This window comes from Canis lupus, chromosome 5 (genome assembly GCF_048164855.1).
Source record: "Canis lupus baileyi chromosome 5, mCanLup2.hap1, whole genome shotgun sequence".
Taxonomy (NCBI): domain Eukaryota; kingdom Metazoa; phylum Chordata; class Mammalia; order Carnivora; family Canidae; genus Canis; species Canis lupus.
This window is the reverse complement of record NC_132842.1, coordinates 7,205,015-7,226,883: the sequence shown is the minus strand read 5'-3', so window position 1 is coordinate 7,226,883 and position 21,869 is coordinate 7,205,015. Positions and strand designations below refer to the sequence as shown.

Here is a 21,869-nt window from a genome sequence, read left to right as displayed (position 1 = left end):
GCTGGAGAAAACCAAACCAAGAGCATCTATTTTACTCCCAAGAAAGAGTTCACTAAGCCAGAAATGGAGTCCGGGAAGGAGACGTTTTGGGAACCAGTAGATCACTGAACGGTGATGCCAGCAGACTCCTTCATTTCCACGGAGGAACAGAATTGTGCGGTGGAAGGGCTTTGCCAGCTCTGACACACCTTGCACGTAGTGGAGAAAGACTGTTCTTTCACTGAGTGACTCCAGAGGCCATGCCCTCCTCTGCCCTGCCACTTCTTTAAAATTCCTTAAAAGAGGCGCTCCAGAAGGAAGCAGGGCCTTCCTGCCTTCCTGCCCTCGGGGTCAGCTCAAGCCGCCCCCCCCCTTCCCCCCCCCTCCTTCCAGCGGCCCTCCTGCCTGCTCCCAGTTGCTCCTCCGCCTGGGTTCCTCTCCAGGAAGCCTGGGTCAGGGCACCCTCTCATCCACAGCATTTAGGGGTGTCAGAAGTGGATGGTGGTGTGAGTTTAGGAAGTATAGGAATTAATGGATATGCACGCGCGCGCACACACACACACACACACAGGCGCCCTGAGCAGGACCTGCTAAAACCCACGCAGGACCTTGCTGTTCTGTGGAGGCACAGGCTGGTGGAGAGGGAATGGGAGGCCCATGCTGTTCCCACCCCTCCTGTCACCCACAGGCAACACTTCATAATCCCCAAGATCCTATAGGGTTTTAGGAAAACAACCGGTCCCCTGCTGCCACCTGGTGGTCATGTCTGGAACTTCCTCTAAGGGTCTGAGGCTAAGGAACCGCTTCTCACGGAGTCCATCAACTTCCTTCGTCCGTCTTGGCCACAGCTTCATTTTATTTTTTTCTAAGGATTTTATTTATTTATTCATGAGAGACACAGAGAGGGAGGCAGAGACGCAGGCAGAGGGAGAAGCAGGCTCCCCGCGGGGAGCCCGATGCGGGGCTCGATGCGGGACCCCGGGATGACGACCTGAGCCAAGGCAGATGCTCAACCCACCAGCAGCCTGCGGCCCTGCCCTGGCCCTGGCCCTGGATGAAAGTGTGAGGTCGGGGCCATCTGTCCTCCTCCCGGGGTCTCTCTGAACCCCTCACGACGTCTCATGACTCCTGTTTTGGAGAGGGATGGTAAATGAAGGAACGAGAAGATTCGAGCGCCGTGGGGAAGAGGCGGGCGGCGGGTCAGCGAGGAGCCCAGCGTCCAGGGGTGGGCTCCCCGGCATCGGAGGCGGGACTCACGGGCCGAAAGCTGGGGTCCCCCGCAGCTCGGATGTTGAGGCGCGACGGTGCTGGGAGGGCGCCGGTGAGATGAGGCCGCGAGGGAGGGCCCCAGAGGCCCCGAGACCTATGGCTGTCACACTTCGGCCTGCTGGAGTCAACAGGTGATTGCAGGTACCTTAGAGGGATGCAAGCCCTTTATCCATGAATGGGTAAGAAGCTGTGGTCTATGTATGCAATGGAATGTTCCTCAGCCATTAGAAACGACACATACCCACCGTTTGCTTCCACGTGGGTGGAACTGGAGGGTGTTATGCTGAGTGAAGTAAGTCAGTCGGAGAAGGACAAACATTATATGTTCTCATTCATTTGGGGAATATAAATAACAGTGAAAGGGAATATAAGGGAAGGGGGAAGAAATGTGTGGGAAATGTCAGAAAAGGAGACAGAACATAAAGACTCCTAACTCTGGGACACGAACTAGGGGTGGTGGAAGGGGAGGAGGGTGGGGGGTGGGGGTGAATGGGTGACGGGCACTGAGGGGGGCACTTGACGGGATGAGCACTGCGTGTTATTCTGTATGTTGGCAAATTGAACACCAATAAAAAATAAATTTATTTTTTAAAAAAAGGAATGCAAGCTCTTTCCGAGGGCTGCCGGGCTCTGCTGCTCCCCCACCGCCCCCCCCCCCCCCCGGGCGACGCCTCCCGCGCAGACCCTGCCTGCCTGCCCGGGTCCCAGGCCCTCCAGCCGTGGCAGGTAGCGTGCCCTGAGCCCCAGCGGGGGGGGGGGAGGGGGGGAAGGGGACTGCTCTGCACCCGGGAGTCACGGGCTTCGGCAAACGGGGACAGATGCTGCCCTGGCATCGTTCTGAAGGGCTGCTGCCGGTCCGTCCCTCGTCCAGGCCCTCAGCCCTCGGCACCGGGTGAAAACCGGGGCCACCCCGAGCCGGACGGGTCGTCGCTGGGATGTGCGGGGCCCCCGTTCTCTCGGAGCAGGGCTGCGCCGGGGCACGGGGCTCGGTCTCGTGGCCACCAGCACATCTGCGTCAAGGGTCCTCGGCAAGAGGCGGGGTTGCCCCCAGGACACGTGGGGAGACGTCGGGAGACACTCTGGGTTCTCACAACGGGGGGTGGCCGTGGGGGTGCCGCTAGCACCTGCTGGGGAGACGTCAGGACAGTGCACAGGCCAGCACCCACAGCACGGAGCGGCCCGGCCCAGGGCTTCGGCCCAGCACCCACCTTGGCTGGCATGTTTTTTGTTTCTTTAAGATTTCATTTATTCCGGTGGCCCAGCGGTTTAGCGCCGCCTTCAGCCCGGGGTGTGAGCTGGGGACCCGGGATCGAGTCCCACGTCGGGCTCCCTGCATGGAGCCTGCTTCTCCCTCTGCCTGTGTGTCTGTCTCTGTCTGTCGTGAATAATTTTTTTTAATCTTTAGAATAAAAAGATTTCATATATTCATGAGAGACACAGAGGGAGACAGAGACACGGGGGGGCGGAGAGAGGCAGATTCCCCGCGGGGAGCCCCATGCGGGACTCAATGCCAGAACCTTTTTTTTTTTTCAGTCTTCAAATATTTTTTTATTGGATGGCCACGCGTTGCCTTCATTTATTCTATTTCAAATCACTGTAAATTTACTTTTGTGAAAACGCTGCCTGCATTTTCTAATACAAAAAAAAAAAAAAAAAAAACCTAAAAATTGTTTCAGGAATGCAGAGAAATATCCAACGTAAACAGCAAAAAAGTGCACCATAATTACTGCTGCACTGCAGTCATTTCTGCATTTTCCATGTTTCTTAAATGACTATCTTGTCTGATAACACACAATATAAAGAGCAATTATGAAAAACAGATATTTACATATACTTCGAAAGTCTTACTGAGAATATCCTGTTGGCTTCGGATAACCAATCACAGGGGCCGGACGTGCATATGCCTGCTGCTTCATGCCTCCGAGCATATTGGGAACGTTGCTTCCATGCTGCTGGGCTGTCATCAGGCCCCGGGCCCAAGGCAGGCGCTCGCTCCGAGCCGCCCGGGCCCCGCTGGCCGGGACCTACCCCCCTCGCCTCCGCAGGGCCCCCAGGACAGGGCCCGGGCCATACTACGCTGTCCCCTTGGAGGGAAACCCCTACACGGGCGGTTGACCGCACACACGTGGCCTCCGATGGCGGAGGGAAGAGGAGGTGCCTGCCGGCCCCTGCGCACCTGGCCTCCTTCCTCTGGCTCCTCTTGTTGGGCCGCACAACGTAGCCTTTTCAAACTTTGGCCCCTTCCTGATTGTTTTGACACGTGCGCCCCTGTTTTGATGGGGTTGGATGGGGTGGTTGGGGTTTGATGGTTCCCGGTCGCAGGCCTGGGAGCAGCCAGGTGAGTCACCTGTGGGGCGCGAGCTCCCGCGGAGGCCGAGGGCGCCGGGGCCGCGCGACCCGCCGGGGCCAGCAGGTGGCACTGCGACCCCGGCCCGGCTCGGCGGCCTGGGGAAGACCCGAGGCGTCCCTGCGTCTGCGGCCCCGCTCGGAGCCCCGCGGGGGTGTGAGCCGCTCTTCTGTGAGTTGGCCCGAGGAGACCCCCTCGGCAGCAGGGCACTGAGCAGTGGCGGCCGGGGGGCCTCCGGGCCGGGGCCCGGGCGGGGCGGGGAGCAAGGCGGCGGGGTGCCCCAGGAGCCCCAGGGCAGGGGGGGCCTGCGCGCGTCCGAGCCCCCCTCCCCCCGCTGCCTCCGTTCCCCGCAGCTTCGGAGGCCCGCGGCCAGTTCTGAGGCACCCTCAGCTCTTTCCTTGAATACTGGGGGGGGGGGGTGCCCCTGTGTAGACATGCTACATCCCAGCAAGCTCCAAGCGCCCCAGGGAGTCCCGCGGGGGTGTCCACTCTGCAAAATCGCACGCGTGAGCTACAGGCAGGACTCCCAGAGACCGTGTTCCCTGACAAGGGAGGGGTCGTCTAGAAGAGAAGGTCACCTCTTCCCAGGGTGACCTTGAGATCCCTCACAAATGCTGTGGGAACCCCAAGACACAGAAACTGCTCCTTGGAGAAGGCTGGTGAGAAAATCCACGGGGGAGCCGGCATGTGAGCCGAGTCCGGATGGGTGGGCAGGAAGAAAGGAGCAAAGAAATGGATGACGTGTCTGGTGCTACCTGGGTGGCCGCCAGGTGCCACCCTGGGGGGGCCGGAATGGGGAGCAGCCTGTGGCCTGAAGGGGAGACTGGCTCCTGGGCGCTGTGCTCAGAGTCCATCTGGACCAGCCTCTAATTACTCTGGCTCTTTGCCCCTAGAGGAGGCCCTGGCCACACCACAGCCACCTGACATCACCCTTGGGACTTTAAGGGTGTGACTGCCCCACTGCTGACCTGCCCCAAGGGCACTAAACCTGCAATGCCAGCAGTTCTACTGTGTCCCTCCTGGGAGACAATTTGGCAATGGTGTGAGGTCCTGGGGGGGAACTCAGTGATGTCCTCAGAGAACTCAAAGTCTGGCAGGAAACGCAAAACAACAAATAGACCCAAACCACCGCGTGGGGCCGAGGTTGGGGTGGGCGGGAGCGTGGAGCAGGATGGCCCTCACTCGCCTAACCAGGGGCGGGAAGCAAAGAGAAGCAAGGCAAGGAAAAACTTTATTTGGCTGGGCTGGTGCCTTAGGGAGGGAGCAGAGGCGACGTCATAAAGGTAGGGTGGAGTCGTATTAAGAAAGGGCTTGCATACCAAGCAACAGAACTGGTCATGTTCTATGTAGGCAAAAGGAGAGTGTTCATGGATTTTAAACAAGAAACTGGTGCAGTTGGCATCTTTGAAAGCATTTTGGAAATGCGGCGGGGGCGGGTGAAAGCAGGCGGAGGCTCACAAGTGTGAACTGTGGCAGGACGACAACAAGGAGGACGGACCATAGAAATTAATAGGAAGAAGGACTCCATCGGTGCCTAATCGGACGTGTGGGGACCGTTCCCATGTGGCCCCGAGTCTCCGTTCTCCTACCCTGTCATTCCACCTCTGCTTTCTGCAAAATTAAATTACCCTGCTCACCCGTGAATGATACTCGGGAAAGTCTCTGAATCCCATCGACATTAGGCACCAAGTGCATTTTCCTCATTCTGTTGCCATAGCAATACCAGGTGCTTCTGGCAAGATGGTGGCACTGAGAAAAATTGACAATATTTTAAAAAACAAGATGCTTTTTTTCCTAAACGGTAGACCAACGTTTTGAAGCATTAAATCAGTTACTTTCTCAAGTTCAATCGCATCGAAGGAGGACAGACCTCCCAGCAAAAGCTTTGGCGCTTTCCTGGCTGTCTCAAGGAACCACTATTGTGGGGGTAACCACCTGGGGGTAACACCCCTGAGGTCTAGCTGCCCCCTTCTGGTCGCCGCCAGAACTGTCCTGCCTTTCCCGCTTCCCCGCTTCTGGGAAGCCCTACGGTGGGGACAGCCAGCTTGTTCTGGGAAGAAGAGCAGAGGCCCTCAGTTAAAGACCTGTGTGGCCTGCAGCCCAGCTGACAAGCAAGCTTCCCCGCGGATGCAGGCAGCAGGAGGCCGATGGGGAGCCCAGGCTGCCCCTGCCTCTCAGTGACGGCCACTGAGGCCTCCAACTAGGAATGGCTCTCTGTCAGGCCATCTTCCTGCCGCAGAATAGGAAAAGACCAGGCATTGCCTGGAGTAAGGGACCAGATCAGCTTACTGCCCCCAAGACCTTTCCCTATATCCCTCCCAGCCGGAAAGGGGCTGGGAAATGGCACCTGAGGGGAGGTGCCCATTATTCCAGGGACGGGGAGAGGAAGGAGAGAAGGAGGCTGAGAAGAACAGACACTGGGGCTGATGTCATGGTGGCCAGTGTGGGCCTGAAGTCAGGAGGAGTCGCAGCAATATCAGTGGTAGCTTCCAGAAGCTGAGAAGCATCAACGAGGAAAGAGAGGCTGAGTCAAAGAAGAATCCCGGGGATGTCCGCAGAGCCAGAGGGTCACCCATGAAGATGCATTGAGGAAAACAAGGGAGATTGTCCTAGAATGTGGTGACGGAATGACAGCCCTGGGCTCACGTCTGATTTTACGGATCTGGCATATTCGGGCTCTCTGCCTTGTTTTTAAGAAATTGTGTGCACGGCGTGATTGTTGGGATTTCAAGTAGGGACTGAGCTTGGCCGCACGGTTTAGTTGGAAAAACTGCAGCTGACTAAAGTAGGAGTAACTAAAGTTGCAAGTAACTCAAATCATGTTTAAATGATGTATGTTTGGAAGTGTTTAAACTGTCAAAAGTTGTGCTCTGTATGCCCTCTATATTTCCTTTACTGGGTGAGCCCAGTAAATTCTCTCATTTTAGAAAAACCTCAGGTGGCTGGTAGATTTTATTCAGCCACATAACACTAACCTGATGTTTGCATTTACTGTTGTGTAAATTACAAAGGGAGAAATCTCTGAGTTTTTTAGAAAGATTTTATCTATCGATCTATTTATTTAGAGCATGAGCAGGGGGCAGGGCAGAGGGAGAGGGAGAGAGAATCCCAAGCCGACTCCACGAGGAGTGCAGAGCCTGAAGCAGGGCTCTATCCCAGGACCCTGAGTTCATGACCTGAGCCGCAATCAAGAATTGGTTGCTCAACCGACTAAGCCACCCAGGCACCCTGAGTTTTATAACTTCTAAGATTCTGTGTTACTAAGACAAAAACCAGAACCACTGGGGTCAATTTGATGGAGTCAAGTGCCACTGTTAGGTATTCAAGCACACTGGGGGGATCTGACCTGCTGGAACATTTCGCACTCCTAGCTGCATAGTCTTAGACAAATGCCTGAATGCCTCTGTCTCCTCATCTGCAAGAGAGGGACAAAATTCTGCTCTGTCATCTAGGAGTCAGCTGCATGCAATAGAAAATCCCAAGTAAGATGGCTTAAACCAGAGAGAAGTCTATTCCTCCTGTGTCCAAGCTGCCCAGACCTCAGGCCCACAGTCGGTGTGGCAGTCCTCAGGGTGACGGGGGCAGCCTCCACCACAGGAAGCTCACTTTCCCGGGTTACCTCCTGGTGTAAGAGGGCTTCCAGAGGGGATCCCTGGGTGGCTCAGTGGTTTAGCACCTGCCTTTGGCCCAGGGCACAATCCTGGAGTCCCGGGATCGAGTTCCACGTCGGGCTCCCTGCGTGGAGCCTGCTTTTCCCTGCCTCTCTCTCTCTCTCTCTCTCTCTCTGTGTGTGTCTATCATAAATAAATAAATCTTAAAAAAAAAAAAAAAAAAAAAAAGAGGGCTTCCAGAGCTCCAGACTCCTGATGGTGGGAAGAGGAAAGGTCGTGGAAGGGCCTGCCCCTCCATTTAAAGACAGTTGCTGGAAGTTGCATGAATCACATCTTCTGGACAGTGGGTGAGAACTTCGTCATCTGGCCGCCCCTTGGCTGGGAAGTCGTCTTGCCAGATGGATGCTGGGAAATAAGCAAGACTGTGCCACAATCTGTTTCACTGGGCAACTGTGAGAATCAATGTGTTGATGTATAGAAAACATGTAGAATGGTTGGTAAGCATCACACCGGGAGTGGTGGCGACAGGCGGCTGGCTCAGGGAAGTGTAAATCAAAAGAGCTGCCTCTTCAATAGTCTTTTCTATTCTTTCTTTCCTTTAAAAAAAAAAGATTTTATTTCTTTCTTGGAGAAAGAGAGAGAGAGAACGAGCAGGGTATGGGGGGGCAGAGGGAGAAGTAGACCCCCCACTGAGCAGGGAGCCAGATCCAAGGCTTGATCCCAGGATCCCGAGATCATGACCTGAACTAAAGACAGATCCTTAACTGACTGAGCCACCCAGGCACCCCTTTCTGTTCTTGCTTATCCCTGATTAGACTCTGCTATTGGGCCTGGAGAGAGAGGCCAAAGGGTTGTACCTTCTTTATTCGGGACATCAAATTCACTCCGGAGTCAGGGTGGTAACTCGGGTCTTCAAGCAGAGACTACAGGACGGGCTATGGGCCCCTGCAGGAGGGGGCAGCAGGCAGGGGGGCCCAGGGCGGGGGGCCTGAGAGCACAAGCCCCATCTCTAGTCTGCTGGGATGTGGGACTAGTAGGGCCACATCCAGTTTTCCAAAAAAGAAAAAAAAATCTAGATTTTTATGTGACATCTCTTTTTGTTCACCTTGACCATTCTTATTATGGCCACGGGCAAGCAATCAGTCCGTTAAGACCACATGAGATGAAACTAATTAGGAAAGGGGCAGGCTGGAGAAAGCAATCAGGAGCTGCGGCTGGAGGGCACATTATTGAAATGTTGGGAGACAAGGTTGCATAGGAGGAGAGCTGGGGTACAGCTTAGCAGGGTTGGCCTGCAGCGTGGTCCTTCCGCCTGCAGACCCTTCACAGCAGGGTAAGGAACCCAAGGAAGTGGGAGTGCTAATGGCACAAGGTCAGGATTTAAGTTTTGTCGGCATGGTGTCTGCTGGGGCGGGCTGGAGGAATGGAAAGATTACCGTTTCCCAATATTAAAAATGTTATCTATCATAGAAATACAATACAGCAGTCATTAAAAAAAAAAAGAAGAAGAAGAAGAAGAAAGAACGATCCTATTTCTGCTTTTGGCTTGAGTCTGCGAAGCTCTCAGGTTTGAGTTTTTGTTCTGTTGTCCCTGGTGAGAAATCTACACACACAGGGAGATTACCTTGTTCATTCCTTCTTTGATTGGGGGTGAATCCTTCTGTGTTCGAATGATGTTTTCCCAGGGTTGGGATGGGAAGTGCTGCTAATCAATAATAATCAACCACCAGGCACCACTAGGGTCGGGAAATTAAAGCCCTGGCGTCCCTCATGATTCCACAGCAAAGGGGTCCTGCCGGGTTCTGTTTAGGTTTTCAGAACAGATCATCACGGTAAATGGAAAGAAAATAATTGGATATTTCTCCTAAGAATAAGTGAGAGGGAGAAATTTGGAATGTTAAAGTGTAAACATGTCAACACAGCCTAAGGGAAACTTTAATAGGTTTCTTCAAATCTATCCATTTCGCCAAAATGAATAGAGATAATGAACAAATTTAAAGCTCTCTCTAGCTGCTTGAAAAATGAAATGAGGGAGACTGATTTTTTTTTAATTGGTCAAGAATACGGTCTAAAAATGTCAAGCTTGTTGCCAAGGTTCTCAGGTTTTGATTTCTTGGAGTCTGTAATTAACCACAGAAAAGTGAAATATTAGGTTGCTTGTCTTCACAGTGGCTCTGGTTGGTTTTAGTTATTGATAGACTTTTATTCTGTGATTCTTAAGGTAAGGAAGGGCTCCTCTAAAAGAACTTTCCTGTGAGGCTCCTGTGAGTCTACAAGCTCCTAGGAATCTTCCACTGACCTTCAAAGCCACAGAGTAAGTGGGCATTAAAATTCCTGTTTCCTCCTCCATAGTCTTAGAAAAGCAGACTTTGGGAATTCTCAAAAATAGAAAAATATCACATAGGTGTAATGAACTGCATGCACTGCAACAAATGCTTACCTTTTGGGCACAAAGAGCAAAATGATAAAATCATAAATCTATGATTCTGATTTGGATGAATAGAAACTACAAACATATGCTTTATTGTATGAAAAAACAATTACTATACACAAGAGTCAGTAGAAATGTCAGATATAACAATCAGACCTAAAGTTTCTGAGGGTAGATCTTAAAAGTTCTTATCACAAGAAAAAAAAATGTAACTATGTGTGGTGATAGATGTTAATTAGACTTATTGTGATTATTTCACAATATATATAAATATCAAATCATTATGTTGTACACCTGAAGCTAATGTTATATGTCAATTATATCTCAATAATAGTAATAGTAATAATAATAATGAGCAAGAAGAAGAGAATCAGACCTGATAAAATTAAGCTATGGCAATTATTGGATCCAAAACCAGCAAACACCTATAACAGTGTCTGTGAGATGGGGATTATTATTTCCTTCATTGCACATGTGAGGAAGTAGAGACATGGAGAAGTTAGGTGGCTTGTTCAAATTCATCCAGATTTTAAGGCAGGGAGTTTGATTCCATATTTAATGCTAAAATAAATGTGCTTAATAGTTTATAGAAATAGAAGAAAGCATAAAATGTGATGCAAACAAGGAGAGCTCAACATAGTCTAGGCTGTTTTGGAATTTAAAAAGATGAACTGCTAAAAATGAGAGAAAAGTGAAATAAAAAACTCAATGGGCAGACTACACTGCAAATTAGACATGGCTAAAAGTAAAATAATGAGCTGGAAAGGAGCTTGGAAAGTAGGATCTTTGATGCAACAAAGAGAGAAAGGGAGACCTAAAATATGAGCAAGAAGGCAAGGGACAGGGAGGATCAAGTGAGTTCATTCAACAGATATTTAATAGGACCTCCTGGAGGAGATAATAGAGCAAGGGAGAGCAAATATTAAGAAATTACTGAGAAGCTTTATAGAATATGTGAAAGATGTCAATTCTGCTTCAGAAAACCAAATTCTAAATGAGATGATAAGAAGAAATCCACACCTAGGGCACCTAGGTGGCTCAGTCAGTTGAGCATCCAGTTCATGGTTTTGGCTTGGGTCATGATCTCTGGGTCTTAGGATTATGCTCACATCAGGCTCCAGGCTCAGAGCAGAGTCTGCCTGAGAGTCTCTCTATCCCTCTCCCTTTGCCACTCCCCCTTCTCACTCACTCTCTCTCTTAAATAAATAAATAAAAATATTTTAAAAATTAAAATTTTAAAGAAAGAAATCCATACCTAGACATATTGTAGCAAAGTGTCAGAACACTAAGCACAAAGGGAGAATCTCAAGGTAGTGAGAGAGTGAAAATAACATGTTACCTACACAGACCCAGACCCACTGCTGATTCACAACAACAACACCACCAAAGTCCAAGGAGAATGGATTAATATCTAATGACACTGAGGGAAAATACTGTCAACCTATAGTTGTATATCCAGCAAAATTATCTCTCCTGAGTGAAGGCAAAAACTACATTTAAAGATAAATAAAAGCTGAGAATATTCATCATCAACCAAGGCTCACTACAGGAACTTCTAAAGGATCTAAATATCTAATTCAGGCAGAATGATCCCAGATGATAGGGCTACAGGGCAAGAAGGCATAGTGATGCCTTTGATGAAAATGGTAAATATGAGATTAATCTCAGCATTGCATTGACACTTTAAAACAACAATTATGTCCACTTTATGGAGTAAAAAATAAAAATAGAATTCTGGAACGTGATAAACTCTGGAAAATGATAGTATATAAGTTGGGATAGGACAACTGGAAATAAAGTATACCTAGATCTTTGAATAGCTTGAGAGGAAGATACAGGTGTTGATTAATTCTAAATTTATTTAGTATCCATATTAAAGTTTCTGGGGGTAAATAAATAAATAAATAAATAAAGTTTCTGGGGACTCCACTAAGGAGATAGAAATTAGGTAGGGAAAAAATGGAAAAAGAGGAAAAGATCATTCAACCCAAATAAAGGTGAGGATATAAAGGCAAAATAAAACAAGAAAAAACAGGCAATTCAATAGATTTAAGCCAATCAAAACCAACAGATGATAGAAGGAAGCTCATATACACACCATTATTGTGAAAAAGATTAATAATGGAAGGGAAATGATAGAGCTCATAAGACTAATTTAAACACAAGAAAAAGGGGAAAAATGCACTATGTGCTCATGATAAGAACAGACTTAATAGAGAGAGGCATAGAAAGATGAAAGATAAAAGTATGGGAAAAATATACCAAGCCAATACAAACCAGAACAAAAGTAGGGTAGCTAGGGGACACACACCTGGGTGGCTCAGCAGTTGAACATCTTCCTTCCGCTCAGGGTGTAATCCTGGAGTCCTGGGATCGAGTCCCACATCGGGCTCCCTGCATGGAACCTGCTTCTCCCTCTGCCTGTCTCTGCCTCTCTCTCTCTCTCTCTCTCTTTTTGTCTCTCAGGAATAAATAAATAAAATCTTCAGAAAAAAAGTAGGGTAGCTATATTAATATAAAACAAAATACAAAACAAGCTTTACATTAAAAAAGAGATGAAACACATCACAAAGAAATGATAAAAGTTCAATCATTCTGTAATCACAAGTGTCCTTCTGAGAAAGAGGCAGGAAGTTACAGCATTCTAAACTTGTAAGATGACACAGAAAGTTTCCCAAGAGCAAAACCAACCACCCACCTACCCAACCAACCAACAAAAGACCCTAGAAGGAGAAAGTGACAAATACAGTGCAGTGGGCAGCCATCTTTGCTAATTGAGAGAATTGAGAGAATTCCCCAAACTGGAAATGGTAATAGATCTGAACATCTCAATGGATATACACAGAATGGTATGTGCCTCTCAACTAGAGCATATACATCTTCTCCAGGCACACACAGACTGCATACTAGCCTCAACAAATTGCAAAGAACTAGGATCATATAAACCACATACTCTACCAAATGCAATTAGGTTTAGAAAAAAACTACAAAAAGGTAAGTTAGAAAAACCCTATGTCTTTGGAATGCTTAAAACATACTCCTAAACAACCCATGTGTCAAGAAGGAATCATAATGAAAATTTAAAAATACTTAGCATTAAAACTTGTTTGATATAGTTTATCCCACTTAGAGAGGAATGTACAACTTTAAGAGATTATATTACAAAAGAGGAAAGACTGAAATAAAGGAGCTAAGCCCCTTGGCCTAAGCATTCAGCTTGAGAAATTAAAAATAGAATAAAACATCCCCAATGAAACAAAGGAAAAAATGAAAGACAACATCACATTGAATTATAGAACTCATGCGGAATCTCATAGTACCTTGAATAGCCTAGGTAAGAAGAATCAGGAAGGGAGATTTTTCCTATTAAGATTAATAAAATAAAAAAAAGATTAATAAAATATGTAGGAGTCAGGACCTATGGACTAGAGTAGACCAATGGAACAGGATAGTGAACCCCAAACAGTTGCACATCAGTGGGGAAATGGGCTCTATTCAGTACATGCTTCTGAGACCATAGGATGAAAAATAATAGATCCTCACTTCACAACATGCACAAAAATCAATGCTACGTGGATCAAGACCCTTTACTCAGAAAAGTGTCCAGTATTGGATAATAAATTACAGATGATTCTACTTCTAACCATATATTTTCCCCTCAATCTAGACTTTCAATAAGATCTTCATTCATTTAACAAATATTTTGTGTCCACTGTGTTCCTGCCCCTGTTCTAGGCATCTGGAATACAAGGTAAACTGACAAAGACCTCCACCCTGTGGGGTTTAGTCTTGTAGATAACTAACGTATATGGCACTTTCAATGTATCAGGCACTTTTTTTTTTTTTTAAGATTTTTGTTTATTTATTCATGAAAGACACAGAGAGAGAGGCAGAGACACAGGCAGAGGGAAAAGCAGGCTCCACGCAGGGAGCTGGACGTGGGTCTCGATCCCAGGACTCCAGGATTACACCCCGGGCCAAAGGCAGACGCTAAACCACTGAGTCACCCAGGGATCCCCTATCAGGCACTTTCTAAGCCTGATGTTAGCTCATGTAATGCTTGATGTTAGCTCACAAAATCCTTGGCAGATGCTATTATTATTTTAAGTGGCAAAGCTAGGACTTTATTTTTTTTTTAAAAGATTTTATTTATTCATGAAAGATAGAGGCAGAGACATAGGCAGAGGGAGAAGCAGGCTCCTTGAGGGGAGCCCGATGTGGGACTTGATCCCAGGACCCCAGGATCATGCCCTGAGCCAAAGGCAGACGCTCAACCACTGAGCCACCCAGGTGTCCCCAGAGCTAGGACTTCAAATAAGCCAGCCAGCTCTCAGAATCCCAGGCACTAACTTCTACATTATACTGCACCTTTTAGCCCTATGGTGATGAGTCTGTTGTGCTATGTTTTTGCTTAAATATATACATGTGATTGGGGCACCTGGGTGGTTCAGTCGATTAAGTGGCCAACTTTTGGTTTTGGCTCAGGTCATGATCTCAGGTTGTGATCTTGCTATTAGTTCTGAGATCCAGCGTGCCTCAGACTCAGTGTGGAGTCTGCTTCAGATTCTCTCCCCCCTAGCCCTCTGCCCCTTCTCTCCCTGTTCCTGTGCACTCTCTCTAAAATAAATAAATAAAATCTTAAGAAAAAAAAGTGTGTGTGTGTGTGTGTGTGTGTGTGTGTGTGTGTGATGAACCTAAGACATCTGTTGTGTGTAATGAATTGCCTTCTTTCTATTGCCTTCTGTTGCCTTCTTTTCTATGAATCTAGGATAGTACTGGACATGTACCATCCAACCTTGAGAGAATTGCTACATGACCCATTTTCTGTGTTGTGTGGTCCAGATGAGAAAATCTGATTGAGAAAGGCTGCAAAGATCATGTTATAGGCCAAGAGAGTGCCAAAGTAAAGCACTACTGAGCTGGAACCTGTTCTTCCCTCCAGAATTGTCATCCTTGCTGCCATGGTATAGCCAACAGAGATTTAGCTTCTTTAGCATAATGGAGAAAATGGGCAAGAGTCAAGTTCTTGCCTCCTGCTTATGTTAGGTACATTGAAGGTTAGTCTATACTAGGGGGGAAAAGTATGTCATTAGAATGTAGTCTTTTAAAACCTTCTGGTCGACCAAAGCTGCACTACGCTGGATAATGGCCTCCAAAGACATACAGGTCTTAGAACCTGTGAATGTCACCTTAACAGGGCAAAAGAGATTTTCTTCCCCATGTCATTAAATTACGGATCTGGAGAGGAGAGTATCCTGAATTTTTGGCATAGTTCCTAAGTGTAATCACAAGTGTGTTTATAAGAGCGAGGAAGAGGGAATGCAGGAGGAGGGAATGTGACAGCTGAAGCAATGTTCCATGCCATTGGCTGGCTTGGAAGCATAGAAGGAGGCCATGAGTCTATAGGTGCAGGGACTACAGCTTTGGAAGCTGGAAAAGGACCAGGACAGGGGCACCTGCATGGCTCAGTGGTTGAGCATCTGCCTTTTTTTTTTTTTTTAAGATTTTATTTATTTATTCATGAGAGACAGAGAGAGAGAGAGAGGCAGAGACACAGGCAGATGGAGAAGCAGGCTCCATGCAGGGAGCCCAATGTGGGACTCGATCCCAGGTCTCCAGGATCATGCCCTGGGCGGAAGGTGGCGCTAAACCACTGAGCCACCCGGGCTGCCTGAGCATCTGCCTTTGACTCAGGTTGTGATCCTGGGGTCCTGGAATCGAGTTCCACATCGGGCTCCCCGTGGGGAGTCTGCTTCTCCCTCTGCCTATGTCTCTGCCTCTCTCTCTGTGTCTCTCATGAATAAATAAAATCTTAAAAAAAAAAAAAAAAAAGGACCAGAACAGACTCCCTCCTAGAGCCTGCCAAGGGCACAGCCTCACCGCTGCCACCTTGATTTCAAGCCAGTGAATTCTGACCTCCAGAAATATAAGAAATATGAGAATACAGTCGTGTAGTCCTAAGTCACTAAATCTGTGTTAGTTTGTTGCAGCAACGATAGGAAATTAGTACAGCAGTTATTTCTACTGAAGCAATCTCAGGCTCAGGCCTGTACTCCCCCTTTTGAAAACTCCAGCTCTCAGAGGGGAGGTGGAAGCATTAGCACCACAGCCCCAGATGTGATGGGCTAAACAAGACACGCACAGAGAGTGGTGGAGTATGTTACCCTGCACTCCTGTTCATCCCCTCCTGGGAGATGAGACCCCTCCATCCTGTAGAACCGGGGAGCACTTCTAGCTTTGACCACTGAGAGGGACGGCCTCTACAGCCGGGGCAGTCGGCCTGACAGCCAACGCTCAGCCCAGAGTGGAGAGGACGTGGAGCAATGTGGGAGCCGGCCCACGGTCCCCAAACACAAGTGAGCCACTGAGCTCTTATTTGCCACTGCAGCCTGAGGGGTCCAGCAGGCAAATCTTAGCTATGCCACACACCTTCACTGAATCTGCAAGGAGATGGGACTTCTGAGTGAAAATACTTACGGGACTCTTACTTGGCTTTCAGTTTTGGAAGAATGGGCCTGTGAGTTGGAAACAGAGTGAACTGTGCTTATGATTTTAACTGTGTAAGTAGGGGAGGAGGCTTAGAAGGATGATTCTGGAAACTGTCTTGCTGCTTAGAGAAAATACCTTTGAAGGGAGTTCAAACTTATGAATACTAATACTAAAATAAGTATTTGAGGAACCCATGGATGTAGGTAGGTGAATCATTAAGGCAAAAGAATTGCAATGCCATAAGCCAGAGGTAAGAATTTACACACAGAAGTGCACAGTGGGGTCATTGAAAGAAGGCCACAAATCCTTTGCTGTCCTTTGTCTTGACGGATGGAGTCTCATTCCCCTTCCTTTGCATCTGGTCTGGACTTAGTGCCTTGCTTAAAGAATAGAATGCAGCAGAAGCGATATTCTGGGCTTCTGAGGGTAGGTCACAAATAGTCTTGCAGCTTCTGTTCTGTTGTCCTTAGAGCAGCTTGTTGTTGGGATATCCTTGCTTGGAACCTGGCCTCCATGCTGTGTGAAGCCCAAGCTGCTTGGAGAGGACATGTGAAGACTGGTCAACATGTGCAGCTGAACTCCTAGCTGAGAGCCAGTGTCAGCTGACAGCTGTGAGTGAGCCATCTTGGAGGTGGGAGCCCAGTCAAGTGTTCCGATGGGAGCAGCCCCAGCTGACGCCTGACTGCAACAGCCTGGCTGAACCAATCATTCCACACAACCATACAAGAGCATCTTAAAAATTGTTATGTTTAAGCCCTGGCGTTCTGGAGCGGTTAATCATTCGGCAAGAGATTACTGGAATACATATGTGGTCCTTGTGTCCTATTATTAAAGGGAGCCTACAGTTTCAGAGGCGTTAGTCTGAAGAATTGCTGGAACACTAGGAAGCTCACAGCTAAATCAGGGGAAACCCTTAAATATTACAAGAAGCATGACACAGTGGATATTCTATTGCCTTACACAATGGCCAGCATGTAAGAATTCAAATTGAAGGGGACAGCTGGGTGGCTCAGCGGTTTAGTGCCTACCTTCGGCCCAGGGCATGATCCTGGAGTCCTGGAATCGAGTCCCACATCAGGCTCCCTGCTTGGAGCCTGCTTCACCCTCTCCCTGTGTCTCTGCCTCTCTCTCTTTCTCTGTGTCTCTTATGAATAAATAAATAAAATCTTTAAAAAAAAAAGAATTCAAATTGGAATTAGAGGTCTTTCTCTGAAAGAAAGGTTAAATTATTTCCTGTGGATGGAAGAAAACCTTAAGAGACTACAAGCAGTAGTAGGTGTGACTTTTTTCAGGATATTAGAATTTGCTTACTTCTTCGAGCAAACAAACATCCTTGGTAGTGTCCATGAAGGGATGCTTCCCAAGTTGCTTCTGTAATATCTGAGTGGAAAAGGGAGTGTAGGTCCTGAACTCTCCATAAACAACACTCAGTAAAGAGGATAAAGCAGCTGTGAGACCTTGCACATAACTGATTTCCAAAATCCACTTCCTACTTACTGTCAGTCCAACAACCAGAACCTGAATGGAAACAGAATGGAGAACATTCCAGCACTGCAAATGCACACTGAAACGTGAAGGGTTAGAGGTGAGAGCTGAGCTGGTGTCAGCAGTGGGATCAGCTCTACACTATTTCCAGGCAACTCAATTCACCTTTAAACAGTTAGAACTGATTAGAATTCTCTTCCTTATATGGAGATAATATCCACCTCCTTTTTTTTTTTTTTTTAAAAATTTATTTATGAGAGACACAGAGAGGCAGAGACATAGGTAGAGGGAGAAGCAGGGTCCCCTTGGGGAGCCCAATGCGGGACTCGATCCCAGGACTCCAGGATCATGACATGAGTCAAAGGCAGATGCTCAACCACTGAGCTACCCGGGTGTCCCAATATCCACCTCCTTTTACCTTTTGATCACTTGTCGATGGTGAGAAGTTAGAATGCTTACAATGGAAAGAGAGAAGGTTTGGGAAACATGATGAAGATCTTCAATTATTTGCTGGGTAGTTCTGCAGAAAATGTAGATTGACTTCAATATGTAAATTTAAAAACCCACCATGAAACTGTGAACATCGGTGGAAGATTACTCAAACATTTGTTTATCAATAGTGCAGCCAAGAACTGGGGCATAGTAATTTCACCTCCTGGAAAAACATATCCCTCACAATCTAATGCTGACTAATCTCTGTGAAATTCGGCATACAGCTTGTGAGCACCACAGGGTTTTGGTCAATTCTGTTGCTAGGTTTTCACAACTGTCATCTTTATCCTATTTTCAAAAGGTAAAGGCTTAAAGCATCTTTTTTTTTTTTTGCTCTCTCTGTCTGTAAAGGAAGCATCTTTAGGAATCCCATAGAAAAGCATCTTTAGGAATCGCTGACTATTGATAAACCTCTATCTGCATTTCCCACAATTTTCCGTTTGGAGCTGCTTTCCCACAATTTTCCTTTTGGAACTGCTTTATGCTTGGAAGGTTGGGACGTGTCTTATAAAAGTCTCAATCCTCTCCTTGGCTGGAGAGAACTATGCTTTCTCCTTTTTTGTATTTCTCTTTATTCTTCTAAAATAATTGGTTCACCTTTGCTGTCATAGCAGGGTTGCCACGAAGCCCTGTGAGCAGGTGTCCTCTCCCCAGTACCACTTGCCCGCTCTACTTCCTTTCTGAGCTGCCAGCTGAGTTCTAGTGTTACAAACAGCTCCTACTGTTCTCTTTGGTCACAAAACAGGCTGCTAAAACATCCCTGCTGGTGGGGTACAATTTCTTCACCTTGGAATGGTGAAGTGGCCAGTTGGGACATTTTGTTGTCTTGTTTAGGAATTCCTGGATCTACACCTGAAACTAATGTTAACACTGTGTGTTAATGATACTTAAAAAAAAAAAAAAAGAATTCCTGTGGATCTGGAGTTTTATAGCAAATATCTCAGCAATAACTACTGTAGGAGAAATTAAATGTTGGACATCATACTACCTCACATCATTCATTAAATAAATCCTAGATACCTAAACACCTAAAAACTGAAAACCACATGGTAAGCCTATCAGAAAACAAACACAGGTGGTGCCTGTTTTCCCTATACATATAAAAGCTTGTAACTGATTAAATAAAATAACTTTAAAAGATACAGTCTAATACCTTGAAGTTTAAAAACTGCAAATAGAAAGAAGATATTTGAAATCCACGCAACAGGTAAATGACTGGTATCCACATTATATGAGGATCTCTGAGAAAAAGGCAATAACAGAAACATTCTCTTGACCAGTAATGTAGGAAAGGCACAACAGTCAGACATCACCTCACACATATCGATTTGCAAAACAAAAATGTTTAAAATCTCCAAAATAATCTAGTATACAAGAGGATGTGAGGAAATGAGAAAACTCATATGCTGCCAATGGCATCAACCTGGAGACTAATTTGACAAAACCCAGTCAAGTTGAAAAGGTGCAGACTAGTAGCCACCCAGCAGCTTTAAGAATGTGTGTGGGTGTGCAAGAAGGTGAGCACAAAGAAACCCCTCAAACACCATGCCCATTCCAAGAAAAATGGGAAAATAGAACAGCACTACCTGGTACAATACAGATCTCAAACACATGAAGTGAAAGAAGCAAGTTAGATACTATGCTACAATTTCTGTAAATTAAAAATATTACACTATATCATAATTATGATTATGTATATATAAGTAAAATGTGCCTGGAAGGATGTGCTCATGATGTTTGTCTACAGAGAAAGGGAGTGTAAAAGTTAACAAAGTGGAGTAAAAACTTACTTCCCTGTTTTCAATATTTTTTCCTACTTGTTTTAAAAATAAAGAAATGTTGTCCTATCTGGAGGGTTCTAGCATTTGAGTCTCCGGAAGAATCAAAATGGCAGAGCTGCAATTACTTTAGGCTCGTCTATTCTAACTCATGTTTACAGGTGGGGAAACTGAGGTTCAGAGACATAAAGTAACTTGCCTAAGTCACTCAGCTGGCCAGCAGCAGGTCATGACTATGCTCTGGTACTCTGAACACCCAAAGCAGCATTCCTGGTAGGTCTGAAGCAAGGCTGAAAGAATATGATCTTATTTAAAAGCCAAGAAGTAGGAACCCTCAACAGCTCCATGGAATTATAGATTTCCATCTGTTGACTCCGTAGGAGGGCAGAAACTGCATTTCAGCAAGCACTTCATCAGCCTTTCAAAAAATGAACCCCAAGCAAATGCTGGTTTCCTTTTCAGTAAAGAAACAGTATAAACTACTTCCAAAATGAGGCCAAAAAAATCCTTAAACAGTTTCATTAAAAAGCAGAAGCAGGGCAGCCCCAGTGGCGCAGCGGTTTGGCGCCGCCTGCAGCCCGGGGTGTGATCCTGGAGACCCGGGATTGAGTCCCGCATCGGGCTCCTTGCATGGAGCCTGCTTCTCCCTCTGCCTGTGTCTCTGCCTCTCTCTCTCTCTCTCTCTCTCTCTCTGTCTCTCATGAATGGATAAATAAAATCTTAAAAAAAAAAAAAAAGCAGAAGCAAAACTTAGCCACAATCCCTGTCAGATAAGCTAGTCTATTACATTTCTACTGAAGTGAAAGCAGAATAATTAGGCTGAGGGCATCTTAAACGACCATAAATTGATGAACTATGCATATAAAACCAGATTACTTAAGAGGTGCTTTTAGAGAACCCATTGTTTCCAAGATTTTTTAGAAAATTCCGTTTTAATATTTCAGCATATGAGTACCTATTCCTCTGTTGTTAGAATAAACAGACCTTCATCCTGGAGGCTCCAGTAAGACAAGTGTCACAAATTCCATATAATGAAGAGTTAGCTGGTATCTCACACGGTGTTTTTTGTTCTGTCTGACATTCTGTAGATGAAAAACCTATTCATACTGATTTGAGTTTAGGGTACGTCTATCTCCAACTACAGTGGAATAGCTCATAGCTGATGAAGACTGGTACTGAGAATGAGAAAAGCTGGAGAAAATACAATCAGCCACTAATCAGTCCATAGGCAAACTGGAGAGCTGTCAAGGCACTTAAAACACAGAGGCCAGTGAAAGTCAGCCACTAAGAAGCAGGCTCTCCTCAATTTCCGTGGGTTGGGGCGTGGGTGGCAAAATAAAGAAGTAAAAAGGGGTGCAGGGGTGCAGGGTGCCAAGTCAGCTAAGATGTGAGGAGACAAAATCCCAGAGGAAAGACAATCCTAGAGGGGAGAACCTGTTGCATGGTTTTACCTTTAAGGCGTTTCCCAATACTTGAGCCATTCCGGGTGGAAGGCTCAGAGGCTGAGAGCAGGTTGTGAAGATTGGTGCTTCTGGTGGCGTTCAGCCAAGGATGTGCCAAGGAGGAGAGGCTGTAGGAAATACCCTAATACTGAGATACCTGAAAAATGACACCTTAGGAGAGGGGCTGAGCCAGAGATACACCTGGTCTCACAGAGATTGCAATCCTGCCTTCACCTGCTCTGTCCCTTCCTGCAAATGTAGGGTGACTCAGACAATGACCATTGAAGCAGTAGCAAGAATTACAACTCCTTCTTCTGCAGGAATGATAGAAACTAGAGGAAAATACGATGACATTTTTAAAGTGCTAAAGAAAATCCCAGCACCCTGTAGGCAACAGCACATCCTTCAGAAAAAGATTGCAAAATAAAGACATTTCCAAATAAAGAGAAGCAGAGAGGCCTCATTAAGAGATCCACAAAATGATTAGAGTTCTTCAGGAAGAGAAAGACAGCAGATAAAAACATGGAAATATAGGAAAGACTGAAG

General features: G+C 46.6%; 1 long non-coding RNA gene across 2 annotated transcripts; it reads left to right on the top strand.

Moving 5' to 3' along the window:
- Positions 1-3,663: 3,663 nt before the first annotated feature.
- On the top strand, positions 3,664-17,308 carry LOC140633186 (uncharacterized). 2 transcript variants are annotated; one of them, XR_012030810.1, is made up of 4 exons: positions 3,664-3,766; positions 8,677-8,773; positions 9,428-9,520; positions 16,597-17,308. It is a non-coding gene; the product is annotated as an uncharacterized lncRNA (long non-coding RNA). The 2 variants fall into 2 exon arrangements; XR_012030809.1 differs by lacking the exon at positions 3,664-3,766 and having other exon boundaries at positions 8,656-8,773; positions 16,597-16,723.
- The last annotated feature ends 4,561 nt before the right edge of the window (positions 17,309-21,869 follow it).